The 15529-nt window shown below is 48.2% G+C and overlaps 1 protein-coding gene across 3 annotated transcripts in view; it reads left to right on the top strand.

The window, feature by feature from the left end:
* The window catches only part of CPXM2 (carboxypeptidase X, M14 family member 2), a 140951-nt gene that overhangs the window by 36277 nt on the left and 89145 nt on the right, over positions 1-15529 (top strand). The gene's annotated exons all lie outside the window — the stretch shown is intronic.

Here is a 15529-nt window from a genome sequence, read left to right as displayed (position 1 = left end):
CCTTCCCCCCAGCCCAGAACATCGCCCGGCACACAGGACGTATACAGAGGGTGTCAGGTGAAGGCCTGGCCGAAGGGGAGATGGTGGGCGTTTGCCGCCCTGCCTTTGCTGGGCCCCACAGCAGGTCCCCCGGGGGGACGCTCATCCGGCAGGGAGCAGCTGGCTGGGCTGTCCTGTGTCCTCGTCATCTTTCCTGGCTACCTCATCCTTCATCCAGGGAGAAGGCAGGTTTCCTGGGCTGGAGGTGTGGACAGACCCACCCTCCTGACTTCAGTCAACATGAACTAGGACAGTTGCTGAAAACCACCATAATCAGTGCTGTTTATCCTGGGGGGAGGTATTGTTATCTTCAGTGGTCTATCATTTCCCCAAATGCCCTCCGACTAGAACATCTCTGCACCTGCTCTTAGGATGTGAAGTTGCTGCTTTAACAGGGAGTCCCAGGCCAGCCGCCCCCGAGCCTGCCGGAGCCCCCACCCCCATGGGTTATGTGGTGTTAAACACGGAAGGCAGAGCGTTGCCTACGGCACGTGTGAGGGCCTTCGACACAACCCTCCGTGGGCAAACGATGACTCGGTGGGAGCCCCTTTCGGGGTTCTTAACCTTCCAGAATCAGTGTCCCACGAAGCCTGATGTCATCGCCACAGGTGCTCTGAAATGCGTCCTCCCACACGGACGATCTGAAATGCAGTTTAAAAATACCACCTTGTCTCACTTAGGAGTATTTTGCAGGCATGCCAAGCTGATGGGATTTTTGTGCGAGAAACACCAAGGTGTCAGGGGTCCGAAGTGTTTCAAGGCCGTCGTCTGGCATGTGGACGGGGTTGCCCAGCCCTTTGCCGGCCCAGCCTCCGCAGGCGTGGGTGGGGTCCCCCCAGAGCGCACGGGGCTGGCGGGCTGGCCGGGCGTCGCGGTGCACCTGCCGACGGGCCGAGTGGCTCCAGGCCACACGCTGCCTCGTCCAAGGCTTGGTGTCGTCATCAGCGGATGGAGCCCGGCCACCGGCACTGCCACCTCATCAGAATGTGAGGATCGGACAAAATGAAGACAGAGAATCGTCCTCGGCAGTTTTCAGATGCCGTTTTCGCGCCCGTCGAAAATTCGCTCGCTCCGCTGACCCCGCGGAGTGCCAGGAACTGTGTGCTGTAGCCTGAGCGGGCAGAGATGCCCGTGTCCCGCCTGTCCCCAAATGCAGAGGGAGAGCGGAATCGGCTCGGGCAGGTGTTGGCGCCGTGCCGAGCGCTTTCTGCCCGGTATTTCTTTTCGCCTTCGGCAGGAGACAAGTACTGTTTTTATTATTATTACCTCCGCCTTATAGAAGACAGACGCATGCATCGTGAGAGTCACTCGGTTAAGCGTCCCCGGGAGAGGCGGTGTGTGAATCGAAGCTGCTGTAAACCTGGAGTCCTTGCCTGGAACGGCTCCACAGAACTGCCCCCAGGTCAGCAGGTGGCAGTGTTCTAGGTGCGTCTGGGACGATGGTGAGACCAAGCACCCCTCTCCTTTCTGACCGTTATCTCACGCTGATTTAGTCGTCTGTCACCCTCACCCAACGATTTGCCGGTGATGGGAGTCTTGCTTTCCTGGGTATTCGTTCCCCCGCGGTGTCAGCAGCGTCCACGCATCCCTGTGTGCTCCACAGATGTTTCTGGATGGTCGCCACGATGCAGGAGGGTACCGTGGCTGCCGTGAAGAAGTCCTGGAGGGGGCGGTGCTGGCCGGTCTGCTGCTGTTTTGCTATCGGAGACTCGCTCCTAGCGACGGCTCATGACCTGAGCCGAAGTTGGATGCTCAACCGACTGAGCCACCCAGGCGCCCCAATGTAGGTTTTGAATAGTCTGGCTAGGACTCTATTTTTCCTGTGACCTCAGTTTCCAGAGTGCAGATTTTGCAGACCGTGGGCTTTGGCCGAATGGCACCTGCCGCCTGATAGCAGAAACACTTGTCTTTGTCTTCGTCCTTTTGAGCTGCTATGATGATATCGTATCTCCAGGGGCTTGTGAACTACGCAAACTTATTTCTCACAGTTCTGGCGGCTGGGAAGTCCAAGGTCAAGATGCTGGCAGACTGGGTGTTCAGTGGGGACTCTCTTCCTGGTTCGTAGGTGGCCTCCTTCTTCTGCGTGCTCGTGTGGCAAACGAAGCTGGGGGCTCTGGAGGGCACTAATCCCACCCACAAAGCCTCCACCCTCCACAACCCGTCACTTCCTTAAGGCCCCACCTCCCAACACCAATCACTTTAAGGACTCTTTCCAACAGACGAACTTTCAGGAGACGCACACAATCTATGGCACTCTTGGTCCTCACTTTAAGCAGAAGACTTTGGAAGAGTAAAACCACCGATGACTCCACTTAAAACCTCTTTTTTTCCCCTTGCAAGTGGCATTTTGCTAATGTTGATTTAATAGTCCAGACTTAGGAAGAAGCCCCCAAATGCACAGTTCTTCATATTGAGGCAAGGATAGACCTTCCAAGAATTCAAAGAGACCCCGTTCAGCAGGATGGCCCAGATTTGTCCTCTCACCAGTCGGTCTTCTTCCAGCCCAAGATTCTCCAGCACTGACCCCCTCGGAGGATGTGATCTCACTTGGAGACAATCACCTATTCTTCTGCTCCAGGAACAGCCACAGGCAGAAAGTAACACTCCAGGTCTCAAGAGAACGTTTCGGCAATGAGCTCTAAAATCACTTTTGGATCGTCGTTGGCCTCTAGTTGGTCTTAGGAGGCGGCTTCATACTCAGGTGGGTCATGGAATGGCAGCTTATCACCTGTCCTGTCCCTGCAGAATCCTCTGAGGAACCCAAGAGATTTTCCATGGCTCCTCAAAGCAAGGTGGGGTCTGAGACCTCACTATTCCCTGAGTGATTTATCCCCCCCTACCATTGTTACATCAGATGCCTGCCTGCCTTCCTTTCGAGGGAGAGACAGAATGTGAACAGGGGAGGGGCAGAGAGAGATCGGAAGACACAGAATCTGAAGCAGACTCTGAGCTGTCAGCACAGAGTCTGACGCGGGGCTCGAACCCACGAACTGTGAGGTCATGACCTGAGCCGAAGTCGGACACCTAACCAACTGAGCCACCCAGGCGCCACAACCCCCCCCCCCCCCGATGCTTTCTTTGCTGTAATTCCTCGAGCAACTTACAGCAGCACTTGAGCCACCTCAAAGGGCTGGGTTTCAGTTTCATTCTTAAGACTCTAAAACTATGGTAAGTAGGAGCCTGACATGTGATCAGAAGAAATGAAATCCCCAGAGCATGGCTGGAACCCAGGATATCACGACAATTCCTGCCTAGAACTGGGAACACAAGACGGTTGGTGCTCAGATCCGACTCTGGAAGAAAGGGTTGACATTTTGAGGTCACAGGAAAAAACTCGGCACACCGCCTTAACATCGCCAGGTGTCTTTGTGGTGCCTGTTCACAGTCATGTGACGTTCTGTGGCCCAGGTCTTGTCTCGCATGTGCTGGGTATGATCCAGAGTTTGACCCCTGAGAGGAGTTCACCTCTCGTACCGCTCTCATGAGGAAACGTCTGGTTATAAGGAGAGCATCTGTCTGAGCCTTTTCTTAGCACCGCTGAAATCAGCCAGAATTCCTCTTGTTAGTAATTCCAGTAAAGGAGTCTCTGAAGTCCACTTCCAACGTCCTGATGATCTTTTTACCTGAAATGAGGTGTCAGCCGTGAAGAAGACCGAGCCCTGTGGCTCGGGACGTCCCCGGCAGGAAGACACGAAGTCGGTCACGGAACACGGAACCAGGTTTTATCCGGGTGTCAAAGTTGGCATGTGTGGGCACACCCCATCTTTCGTCTCCCTGTCTCCTTTGGCACTCCTGGTGCCCCATCTTGTGCAAATGTGGGGACCGCCTGGGGCAGCACTGTTTTCACAGGCATCCCTGTCTGCGCGCCCCACTCCTGCCTCACCGATGGCGTTACCTGCTCCCAGCGTCCTCTGACCACAGCCTGTCTGTTCCATCAGACCATCCCGATTCTCTGGGTGCTCAGCCTCCGGTCTGTTTCTGGCTGCACCAAACCTGGCTGTGTAACTCTGCAGGTCCTTACCGGGGGCTGTAAATGTGCTAGTTGCTGCGGAGGCAAAAATAATCACAGTGGGGGTATGGCTTCCAAACCAAGGAATGTCCTGCTCGCTCCGATAAAGGGATTTTGTTCTGTATCTGGTTTTAAGAAACAGTCTGGGAGACAGTGTTTGGATGCCAAAATGCTGGAATTTTGGATGTTTGGATTTTTATGGGAATAACAGGACCAAATATTCTAAATCACGAGTCTCTTGGAAAATTGAAAAGGAGAATTTATCACAATGATGATGATGCATTGCTGTCTATATTCTCCAGCAGCTTGCGTCATGCACACACGAGCAGAAGGGCAAACAGTAAGACAGAAGGAAGGGGCCCCAAGGTAGCAAAAGCTCCCTGGCCTGTGAACCACAGATTTTTTTTTTTTTTTAAGCAGGTCAGATTTTTTTTAAAAAATGTTTACTTTTGAGAGAGAGAGTGAGAGCAGGGGAGGGGCAGAGAGAGAAGGGGACAGAGGATCCAAAGCAGGCTCTGCCCTGACAGCAGTGAGCCCGATGCGGGGCTCGAACCCACAAACCGTGAGATCGTGACCTGAGTCAGAGTGGGACGGTCAACCAGCTGCGCCCCCCAGGCACCCCTGAACCACAGGTTATTAAGAAACCACAGGGCTTTCTGGTTCGGATGCGGGTTCTATTCCACTCGCTATGTGAATTTTCTTTACTGTTTCATTAAATCTCATTAAATTCATACTTCATTTCCTCTTCCATATAGCCGAAGGGAAACTCTGTTTCAGAGATACGGAAATTGGAGTCAGAGGTCGAACGACCTGCCCCCGACCCCACAGCTAGTAAGTGCCGAGCTGAGACTCAAATTCAAGGTTTCTGGCTGCATTTTAGCCCTTTGGTATCTCCGGTACCCACAAGAAGGTTCAGTGTGTTCCCTAGCTTCTGGCCTTGGCTGGCATCCCGTCTCGTGACTCACCTCCCTGCCCGCTGGCTTGAGCGTCCCCCAGTACCTTCCAGCCCCATCCTGGCAGGGCCCAGAGAAGCCTGACGGGTGTCAGCAGTCACAGGCACGCGCCTCGCATCCATTCAGCCGTCTGGGCTGTCTGCTTCGCCACGGGCAGCCCAGCCAGGCTGTCTCCTGGACGTGTGCCGGTCACTTTGCATAGGGCTTCCGTGGGCACAACAGACCGCACTAGGTGGAGAAGCCTGTGTGAGGAGGAGATGGAGGAGAGAGACAGGGAGAGGAGAAGAGAAGACCTTGGGGCCCCTTTTATCGATCGATCGATTGATTGGTTTCCTTAACACAAACCCACTTCCAGTCCTGGGGTAGCAGTGATGAGTGAGACTAGAAATAGTCCTGATATTTCAGCAGACATCCAGGGAGGATCTGCTCTGTGCTTGTCTCGGTGCTTGGGATACTTCAGGGGCCAAACAGACAAAGATCCTTGCCGTCTGAAAGCTTCTATTCTATGGGGCGCCTGGGTGGCTCGGTCAGTTGGGCGTCCGACTTCGGCTCAGGTCATGATCTCACGGTCCGTGGGTTCGAGCCCCGCGTCGGGCTCTGTGCTGACAGCTCAGAGCCTGGAGCCTGCTTCGGATTCTGTGTCTTCCTGCCTCTCTGCCCCTCCTCCCTCTCACAGTCTGTCTCTCTCTCTATCAAAAAAAAATAAACATTAAAAACAATTTAAAAAAAATAAACATTAAAAAAATTTTTTTGAAAGCTTCTATTCTAGTGGGGGAGGCACAGAAAAGCAAGAAATGTAATAAAATACAACTTTTCTAATATGTCCGAAGCTGGTGAGTGCTATGGAGAGAGAAGAAAAACCAAACAAACATAGCCGGCAGTGGGGGTCAGGAGGGAGGCTCTGGGGAGGGGGCGGGCTGTAGTTAAAGGTGAGCAAGATTGGCTTCATTGAGGTGGGGGTGTTTGGACCGAGTGGGCTTTGAGGAGATCATCAGGGACTCAGGTAGCTGTGGGAGCGGCATTCCGGGCGATGGGGATGGCTTGTGCAAATGTCCTGCGGTGACTGCGTGCACAACCACCAAGGAGCAGCAGAAGGCTGGTGTGGCCGGAGCAGAGTGACCACGCAGGGGAGGAGGTGCAGGCCCAGAAATAACACTGGGAGGACTTTGGCTTTGGCTTTCGTTCTTAAGTCAACCGGGAGAGCCGTGGCAGGTGTTTTGGGCGCAGGAATGACACGCTGTGATTTCTGCGAAGGACTGACCCAGTTGTGCGTTGACTTCGGGGAGCAGTGTGGAAGCGGGAGGCCTGTTGGGGTGTGACTCCAGCTCCCCAGACAAGAGATGGCACTGGCTGGGCTGTGACAGGAGTAGCGGAGGCGGTGAGAAGCGGAGGTATTTTGGACAGTTTGAAAGCAGGATTTTCGGGTGGGGGTGGAAGGCGCCTGGATGAGGGGTGTGAGAGAGACCAAGAGGAGACAGGGATGCCGCCAGTGTGTTTTGGCCTATAACTCCGATCATCCAATGGGGAAACGAAGCCATTAAAAAGATCTATCACCAGCGGAAGCCCCAAAATAGCCTTCGATGAGGACTCGCAAGGAAGCACCGTGTATTAGCTTCCTTGGGCGACGGTAAAAACAGCACAGACTGGTGGTTTACCGCAACGGGGATCTATTCTTTCCAGTTCTGGAGGCTGCAAGCCTGCAGTCGAGGGGTGAGCAGGCCTGTTCTCCCTCCAGAGCCCCTGGGGACCAGGCAAGACTCCTTCTTTGCGTCCCCGGCTTCTGGTAGCCCGGGCATCCCGTGGTGTTCCTGGCCTTATAGCGGCGCCACTTGAGTTTCCGCCCCCAGGGTCACACGGCGGCCTCCCGTGTGCCCCTACGCCATCTTCCCTCTGTGCGTGTCTGCCTCTGTGTCCCGATTTCCCCTTCTTGTGAGGACACCGGTCATCAGCTTTAGAGCCCACCCGACTCCAGCCTGACCTCATGTTCACTTAGCTCATTTCATCGGCAACGACCCTATTCCCGAATCAGGGCACACTCTGAACTTTCAGGGGCTCGGACTTGCACATATCTTTTTGGAGGACGTCATGACCCATACCGCCGTGGTTCCCTACGCTTCGTAAACCTGTCTCAGACACCGGGTGGAGGAGACTTTCCTAGGGATGGGTACATGGGCTAAGATTTGAAGCAGGATGGACAGTGGAGAGGTTATCAGACACGGGGTGGGCAGAAGGGGAAGAAGAGGGTTCCAGGTTGAAGGGAATGGTGTGTACAAAGGCCCTGTGGTTATAGGGAATGTGACCTATTTGAGAGGCTGAAGCAAAGACCGTGTGGCTGGAGCTGAGCTATAGTTACAGAGCAACGTCATGGCCGGTGAACCAAAGAACAGGCCTGAGTAAATACAAATTCGTCCCTGAGTAAATACAAATGAAAACCCCAATGAGATATGACACATGGGCACCAGAATGGCTTTAAAGAAAAGGGACAGTATCAAGTATGGGCACAGATGTGGAGCAATAGACAATTTTACACAGTGCTGAGAATGTAAAACGGCAGAGCTTCGGAAATCTTTTTGGGGTATCTGCTAAAGCTCAGCATTCTCCTACCTGTTCACCTGAGAAATTCAGTCTTATGCCTAATAGACATGCATTCATATGCACATGGTAAGACAGGTACAGGTGGGTTCAGAGCATCATTACTCATGATAGCAACCCCCGTGTCCATCAACATATAATGAATAAGTCATTCTATGTGTGTGCGATGGAGTACTATGCAACAGTGAAAAAGAGTATGTTATTGCTGTTTGCAATAACGTGAATTAATCTCACAGATATCATATGGAGCAAAAGAAGCCAGGCACAAGAGAGAGTAGTTATGATGAGTTTCGTCTGTATAAAATTTATTTATTTTTTATTTTTTTAACTTTATTTATTTTAAGAGAGAGACAGAGACAGGCAGAATGTGTACATGTATGCGTGTATATGCAGAGAGAGAGAGAGAGAGAGAATCCCAAGTAGGGCTGTCAGCTCAGAGCCTGATGTGGGGCTTGAACTCACGAACTGTGAGATCATGACCTGGGCTGAAAACAAGAGTCGGATGCTTAACTGAATTCCCGACTCAAGTCGGATGCTTGCCTGAGCCACCCAGGCACCCCGTATGAAATTTAATTTTTTTTTTTTAACGTTTATTTATTTTTGAGACAGAGAGAGACAGAGCATGAACAGGGGAGGGGCAGAGAGAGAGAGAGAGAGGGAGACACAGAATCGGAAGCAGGCTCCAGGCTCTGAGCCATCAGCCCAGAGCCCGACGCGGGGCCCGTATGAAATTTAAATACAGGAAAACCAGTCTAGGGAAATGGAAGTCCGAACAGAGGTTGCTTTGGGGGGGAAGGTAATACTGGAGGCCGCAAAAGGGGGGCATTCTGGCCATGTTCTAGATCTTGAGCTGGGTGTGGACACATGGGTGAGTGTGCGGTAAAACTTATTGAACTTCACACTTAGGGCTTGTGCACTTTTTTGTATATATTTTAATGGTAAAAATCTTAATTTCAGCTTTTATTGAAATTTGAAGTAAACAATAACAGACTCATGTACCTGTTCTCCTGCTTTCGCATCGTATTTCAGAATTACCTTTTCTTTGGTTCTTAATAATGTTAATTCCAATACCGGCATACCTTGGAGGTATTGTGATAGAGTGAGTCACATGATGTTTTTGGCTTCCCACTGCATAGAAAAGTTACGTTTACACTATAGTCTATTACGTGTGCAATAGCATTATGTCTAAAAAAAACACTTATTTAAACGACACTTTATTACTAAGAAATGCTAACCTTCATCTGAGCTTTTAGTCACAATCACTGATCACAGGTCACCGTAACAAATGTGACAGTAATACGGAAGTTTGAACTATTGCGAGAATTACTGAAATGTGACACAGAGACGTGAAATGAGCAAATGCTGCTGGAAACATGCCACCAACAGACTTGCTTGATGTGGGGTTGCCACAAACCTTCCATCTGGGAAAAAACACAATTATCTGTGGACTACAAAAAGGGAAGTGCAATGAAACAAGGTACGCCTGTATAGGACTATTATTTAGTTACTAAAAATGATTTTAATATCTTTTATTACAATTTTTTTAATGTTTATTTTTTTGTGGGGGGGGAGGCGGCAGAGAGAGAGGGAGACAGAATCTGAAGCAGGTTCCAGGCTCTGAGCTGTCAGCACAGAGCCCGATGCGGGGCCCAAACCCATGAACCGTGAGATCACGGCCTGAGCCGAAGTTGGATGCTCCATTGACTGAGCCACCCAGGCGCCCCTTAAAATGATTTTAATATTTTTACATAGATAAACATAAGATTCTTTAGGGGAGCAATTAAAACATTTTTTTTTCATTGAGGTACAGCTGACATACAACATTATATTAGTTTCAGGAGTATAACGTAATGGTTTGATATTTGTATATGTTGTGAGTTGATCACCACAATAAGTCGGGTTAATATCCATCCCCATAAATAGGTACGTTTTTTAAAATTCAATGAAAACTTTAGTAAAATGTGGTAAATCGGGCGCCTGAGTGGCTCAGGCGGTTAAGCGTCCAGCTTTGGCTCAGGTCATGATCTTGTGGCCCATGCGTTTGAGTTCCGCATCAGGCTCTATGCTGACAGCTCGGAGCCCGGAGCCTGCTTCAGAATCTGTATCTCCCTCTCTCCCTGCCCCTCCCCTGCTGGTGCTCTGTCTCTCTCTGAGAGATAAGCATTAAAAAAATTAAAATCTGGTAGGTCATAGAAAGGAAAGGAGGTATATTTGATTTAAACTTTTAAGAGTGAACGTTAATATGATGAATGAAATCAGATGATGAAGGGGCGCCTGGGTGGCGCAGTCGGCTAAACGTCCGACTTCAGCCAGGTCACGATCTCGCGGTCCGTGAGTTCGAGCCCCGCGTCGGGCTCTGGGCTGATGGCTCAGAGCCTGGAGCCTGTTTCCGATTCTGTGTCTCCCTCTCTCTCTCTGCCCCTCCCCCGTTCATGCTCTGTCTCTCTCTGTCCCAAAAATAAACGTTGAAAAAAAAAATTAAAATGTTCAGAGGATAAGAAACAAAACAGATGAAGGGTCGGGGGGTTGGCGGGGGGGAAGAAATGCAAACCAGAAAACAGACTCTTAACTACAGAGAACAAACTGTGGGTCGATGGAGGGAGGGGGGTGGGGGATGGGCTAAATGGGCGATGGGCATTAAGGAGGGCGCTTGTCGCACTGAGCCCCCGGCGTTAATGCGGAATTGTCGAATCACTAAATTCTCCTCCTGAAACTAATATTATTACACTGCATGTTAATTAACTGGAATTTAAGTAAAAACTTGAAACCACAGCAGACACAACTCCCAAACAAAAAGAGAAAAAGAGAATAAGAATCACGTCGTTTCCATAAGAAAAGAAAAGAAAATTTTCAGGGGAGATGTGGACGTAAAGCCAAGAAAACAGTTCAGTAGTCCACGATGAGGCAAACACAAAAGAAGTAAAAATACCATGCCCGAGAAAAGTTGGTGACTCCTGGTGACAAAGAGCATTTGTCAGTGGACTAAACTGACCACTCGACTTGTCACTAGAAGACTTAGCTTTCCTCTTTTTTTAAAATTTTTTTTTAACGTTTATTTATTTTTGAGACAGAGAGAGAGACAGAGCATGAATGGGGGAGGGGCAGAGAGAGAGGGAGACACAGAATCGGAAACAGGCTCCAGGCTCCGAGCCATCAGCCCAGAGCCCGACACGGGGCTCGAACTCACGGACCGCGAGATCGTGACCTGAGCTGAAGTCGGACGCTTCACCGATGGAGCCACCCAGGCGCCCCTTAGGTTTCCTCTTTAAGCGAATTCAACCACAGGTGTCAGCAGAAACCCACCCAAAACAAAGTGAGTCATGCTTGTACCCACGGTGGCTCCCTCTGTGGAGTAGGTGCTGCGTGCCAGGCACGGTGACACTTCCCAGAGGATTTGTGCCGTCCTCGCTAGGTGCTCCTATTGGGTAAATTCTATCCCTGTCCCTACTTTACAGACCTAATGGTGGTCTCCAGATAAGGAGCTGTAGAGCCAGGACTTGAACTTAGCCCACGTGGGACCCCATAGGCAGTTGCTGCTGTGCTGTCCCCTCAGCTGGTTGGAGCACACGGTCTGTCTTTATGTGGATCGCCGATGGGTGAATAAATCCTGGTTTGAGAATTAAAACTAGTTATTCCATCGATAGGCGATTATAGTGACCAGCATGTTTCCCAGGTTTTAGTAGAATTGAATTAGAATGTGGGTGTGGAAATCCTGTACTCTTTTTCAATTAGTATACTCCTTTCCCTATCTTTCCTTTTTTTTTTTCTTTTTTAACAATTAATACACGACTTACCATGTAGTTAGTAGATTTTATTTCAACATGTTTTTAATTTCAAACACTAGATAGTTACTGTTTTCCTTGGCCGGTGCAAGGGACTCCTTAAGACATGGTTTTGGGGGTTTATTTCTTGCTATTTATTTATTAAAGTTTCTTTTTTGATGAAAGATTTTTTTAATGTTAATTTTTGAAAGAGTGAAAGAGACACAGAGCACATGCAGGGGAGGCGCAGAGAGATAGGGGGACACAGGATTCAAAGTGGGCTCCTAGCTGACAGCGGAAAGCCTGATGTGGGGCTCAAACCCACGAACCATGAGATCATGACCTGAGCTGAAGTTGGATGCTCAACTGACTGAGCCGCCCAGACACCCCTATTTATTTTGAGAGAGAGAGAGAGGGAGAGAGAGAGAGCGCCCCTGTGCAAACAGGGGAGGGGCAGAAAGAGAGAGGGAGTGAGAGAATTCCAAGCAGTCTCCATGCTCAGCACGGAGCCATACAACACCCAGTGCCCATCCCAAAAGATGCCCTCTTCAATGCCCATCACCTTCCCTCCCTCCCACCCCCCCCCCATCAACCCTCAGTTTGTTCTCAGTTTTTAAGAGTCTCTTATGCTTTGGCTCTGCTGAGAGATATTTTAAAATAACTATCACATTATTCTATTTTTGTCCAAATAGTCCTGTTATGTCTGCACAGTGGCAGCTGTAAGTCAATTATCCTGGAATTGCTACAATAGTAGTTAGATTCACTTGGATATAACTTTTTAATTTGCTTCCAGATGTTTCTGTAAAGAGGCAGCCCATGATTATGAATTACAGTGCAGATCAGTGACTTCAGAACAGCATAGTAATTTTGAGATTCACCGTTTTCTACATCTACCATAGGGCAGGGTGCTTTTCATAATGCCTAGCATGTAGTAGGAGTTCCGTAGACACCTGGAAAGTGAAAGAGTCAACAAAGCAGGCTTTACACCAGTCACCCTCTATATTCATGTATGCCTTTCCCTTTGCTTTAAAAATTTTTTTTTTATTAACGTTTATTTATTATCAAGAGACAGAGAGAGACAGAGCAGGTGAGGGGCAGGGAGAGGAGGAGACACAGAATCCGAAGCAGGCTCCGGGCTCTGAGCTGTCAGCACAGAGCTCGACGTGGGGCTCTGACTCACGAAGTGTGAGATCATGACCAGAGCTGAAGTCGGACACTTAACTGACTGAGCCACCCAGGTGCCCCTACACTTTATCATTATTATTATTATTTTTTATTTTAGAGAGAGAGAGAGTGCATGAGTGGGGGAGAGGGGTGGAGAGAGAGAGAGAGACAGAAAATCCCGAGCAGGCTCCATGGAGCCCAACTCAGTGCTAGATCCCATGACCATGAGATCAAGAGTTGGATGCTCAACCCACTGAGCCACCCAGGCACTCCAGTACATTGTACCCTTTAAATATAGAAGATATTTATGTCTGATATATTTATGTAATATGTTAAATATAAATATATTAAATACATACAATTATATTTGTCAATTACTCTTCAATAAAACTAGAAAAAAGAAAACCAAAAGGAAGGTGCCTTGCCAGTGCACCCACCCCCACCCACCTCCTAATGCGTCCCACGCTATGAACAAGGCAAGTCCTCCAAACTCCTTTGCATTGTTTCTTTGGGAATTTAAGTCTTTACTTCTAAGTATTACACACAAATTGATATGTACTGGTTTGTACATGTATAGTCTGAATTCATATTATGGAAAATGAAAATTTCACCTCGTTTTTTTTTTTTTTTTTTTCAACGTTTATTTATTTTTGGGACAGAGAGAGACAGAGCATGAACAGGGGAGGGGCAGAGACAGAGGGAGCCACAGAATCGGAAACAGGCTCCAGGCTCTGAGCCATCAGCCCAGAGCCCGACGCGGGGCTCGAACTCACGGACCGCGAGATCGTGACCTGGCTGAAGTCGGACGCTTAACCGACTGCGCCACCCAGGCGCCCCTCACCTCGTTTTTATTATCCCTTTACCTTAACCTCTCTAATCCTTTCAGTGAAATTAGATCTCATATTTTGGGTAAACCTACATTCAAGGTTTTGATTATTACGACTGTGTAAATAGTGCTTACTACCGAGCCAAGAAATAGGGTAGTTTTGAGCCAGGAGATCATGCACTTTATATCATTTCTTGACAACCTTTTGTTTTTCCTAGATCTGCTTTTATTTTTTAAAACATCTCCCATGCCCTGCAATAGGTCTGGGTCTATAGAATATCCTTTGATACAATTTTCTATAAGGTCAAGCCTTGTTCAATGATTTTTTAGTCTCATAGCTGTTTTTTATGTTTCTGTAAGACATTTCCTCCAGAAGCCTTGACTTACTGTGTTCTTTTTTTTTAATGTTTATTTGTTTTTGAGAGAGAGACAGAGTTTGAGCAGGGAAGGGGCAGAGAGAGAGGGAGACACAGAAGCTGAAGCAGGTTCCAGGTTCTGAGCTGTCAGCACAGAGCCTGATGTGGGGCTCGAACTCACCAGCCACAAGATCATGACCTGAGCCGAAGTCGGACGCTTAACCGACCGAACCACCCAGGTGCCCTGACCTGCTGTGTTCTGAATGGGTTTCTTTCCAGTCTTTATACAGCAGCTCTCCTGGGACTGCCTTCTCCATCATTCTGAGAATGCTCTCCTGTGTTAGCATCCTTGATTTCTGGATCTTGTATCCTCTTTTTGGTTTTCTGCTTCATCGTTGTGGAGCACATTCATTTTACAGCTTTATGCAATTGGTACATGAGAATTTCTTGAGGATGTGTGAATCTGGAAATGTCTTTATTTTACCATCACCAGTGACTGATAGTTTGGCCGAATGTAAAATTCTAGGGTGAAAAATCTGTTTCTCCGGAATTTTGACGTCTTCATCCCCCCCCTCCCCCCCATTCTTCGAACTTCAGATGTTGCTACTGAGAATTCTGGTACCTTTCTGATTCCTTTGGCTTTGTTTTATATATTTTCCTTTTTTGTTTCCTCTTGGGATGCTTTTTGGATCTTCTTTTCATTTGCGATATTTTGAAGTTTTACCAAGATATGCCTTGGTGCGGGGCTTCTTCATTATACTAGATTCTTAGTGTTTTGGAGACTTAAAGCTTACAGATCTGGGACATTATTAACTTAGATTATTTGTAATTTCCTTCTCTGCTCTTTTTAGTTTCTCTTATTGCCCATTGTTACTGGAATTTTCACGTTGCGAGCGCTTGACCTAGGACAATGCTTTTTCCACTCTAAGAATATCCCTCTTTTGTTTTATGCAAGCAAGATCTTCTGTTTCAAGGGATATTCATTATAATTTCTTTGAGATTTTCTTCTGTCCTCCATTATATTTTTAGTTTATTTAACTTTGGTTTGGTCTAAGCCTGGCTGCCTTGTGTCCTAGAGCCGAGGCGGGAGGGGAGCTGGGGCGTCTCACCCTTCAGTCTGCGGATAGCCACTGAGTTCTCTGTTTTTATCACATCACACCTGCCATCCTCTGTGTCTGGAATCTCCAAATCCAGAGCCTCTGGGATCGTTGTTGGTTATTTTTCTTTTTTTAAGGAAAAATTTCACATCTTCTGTGGGATGGGAATGGGGATGTGGGAGTCTATTTTGTTTATACATATTTTGAATCACTTCTCCATTTTCAGCCCTGCCTCACCTTCCGAGCTACTTAGGAGTCTAGAGTCTGAGCTTTTTAAAGTCCTGGGTGGCTTGGTTCTCACGGGCGTTCCCCTTGTAAGCTCGCATCTCCCTGTCTTGCTAAGTCATTTCAGGATTCTTACATCTGATTTCCGTCTTCATGTGTTGTAATTAGGAGATTGTAAATGTCTTCTCATTTTGTCAGAGATCAAGCTTGTCTTTCCTTATCTTGTTTTCCTTGGGGGAACTTTTGAGAAACGAACACAGTAAAATCCACATTTCTATCATCTTGAAACAGAAAATTCCCATTTGATCTTAAATGGGTGATATCAGGTTTTCTCTTTGATATGGATTTAATAATGTTGACATTCATCGTAAGCAAAACTTAGTCTATTAGATGCATTGGTGGTTTTTTTTTTTTTTAAGGTAGATAAATGACGTGTATGACCTAATTGCCTAGAGAAAATTACATTAGTTCTTAACTTATTTGGCCCTGTAGTACAAATTATCATTC

The sequence above is a fragment of the Leopardus geoffroyi genome, chromosome D2 (assembly GCF_018350155.1).
Source record: "Leopardus geoffroyi isolate Oge1 chromosome D2, O.geoffroyi_Oge1_pat1.0, whole genome shotgun sequence".
Taxonomy (NCBI): Eukaryota; Metazoa; Chordata; class Mammalia; order Carnivora; family Felidae; genus Leopardus; species Leopardus geoffroyi.
This window is presented reverse-complemented; position numbering and strand designations above follow the sequence as displayed.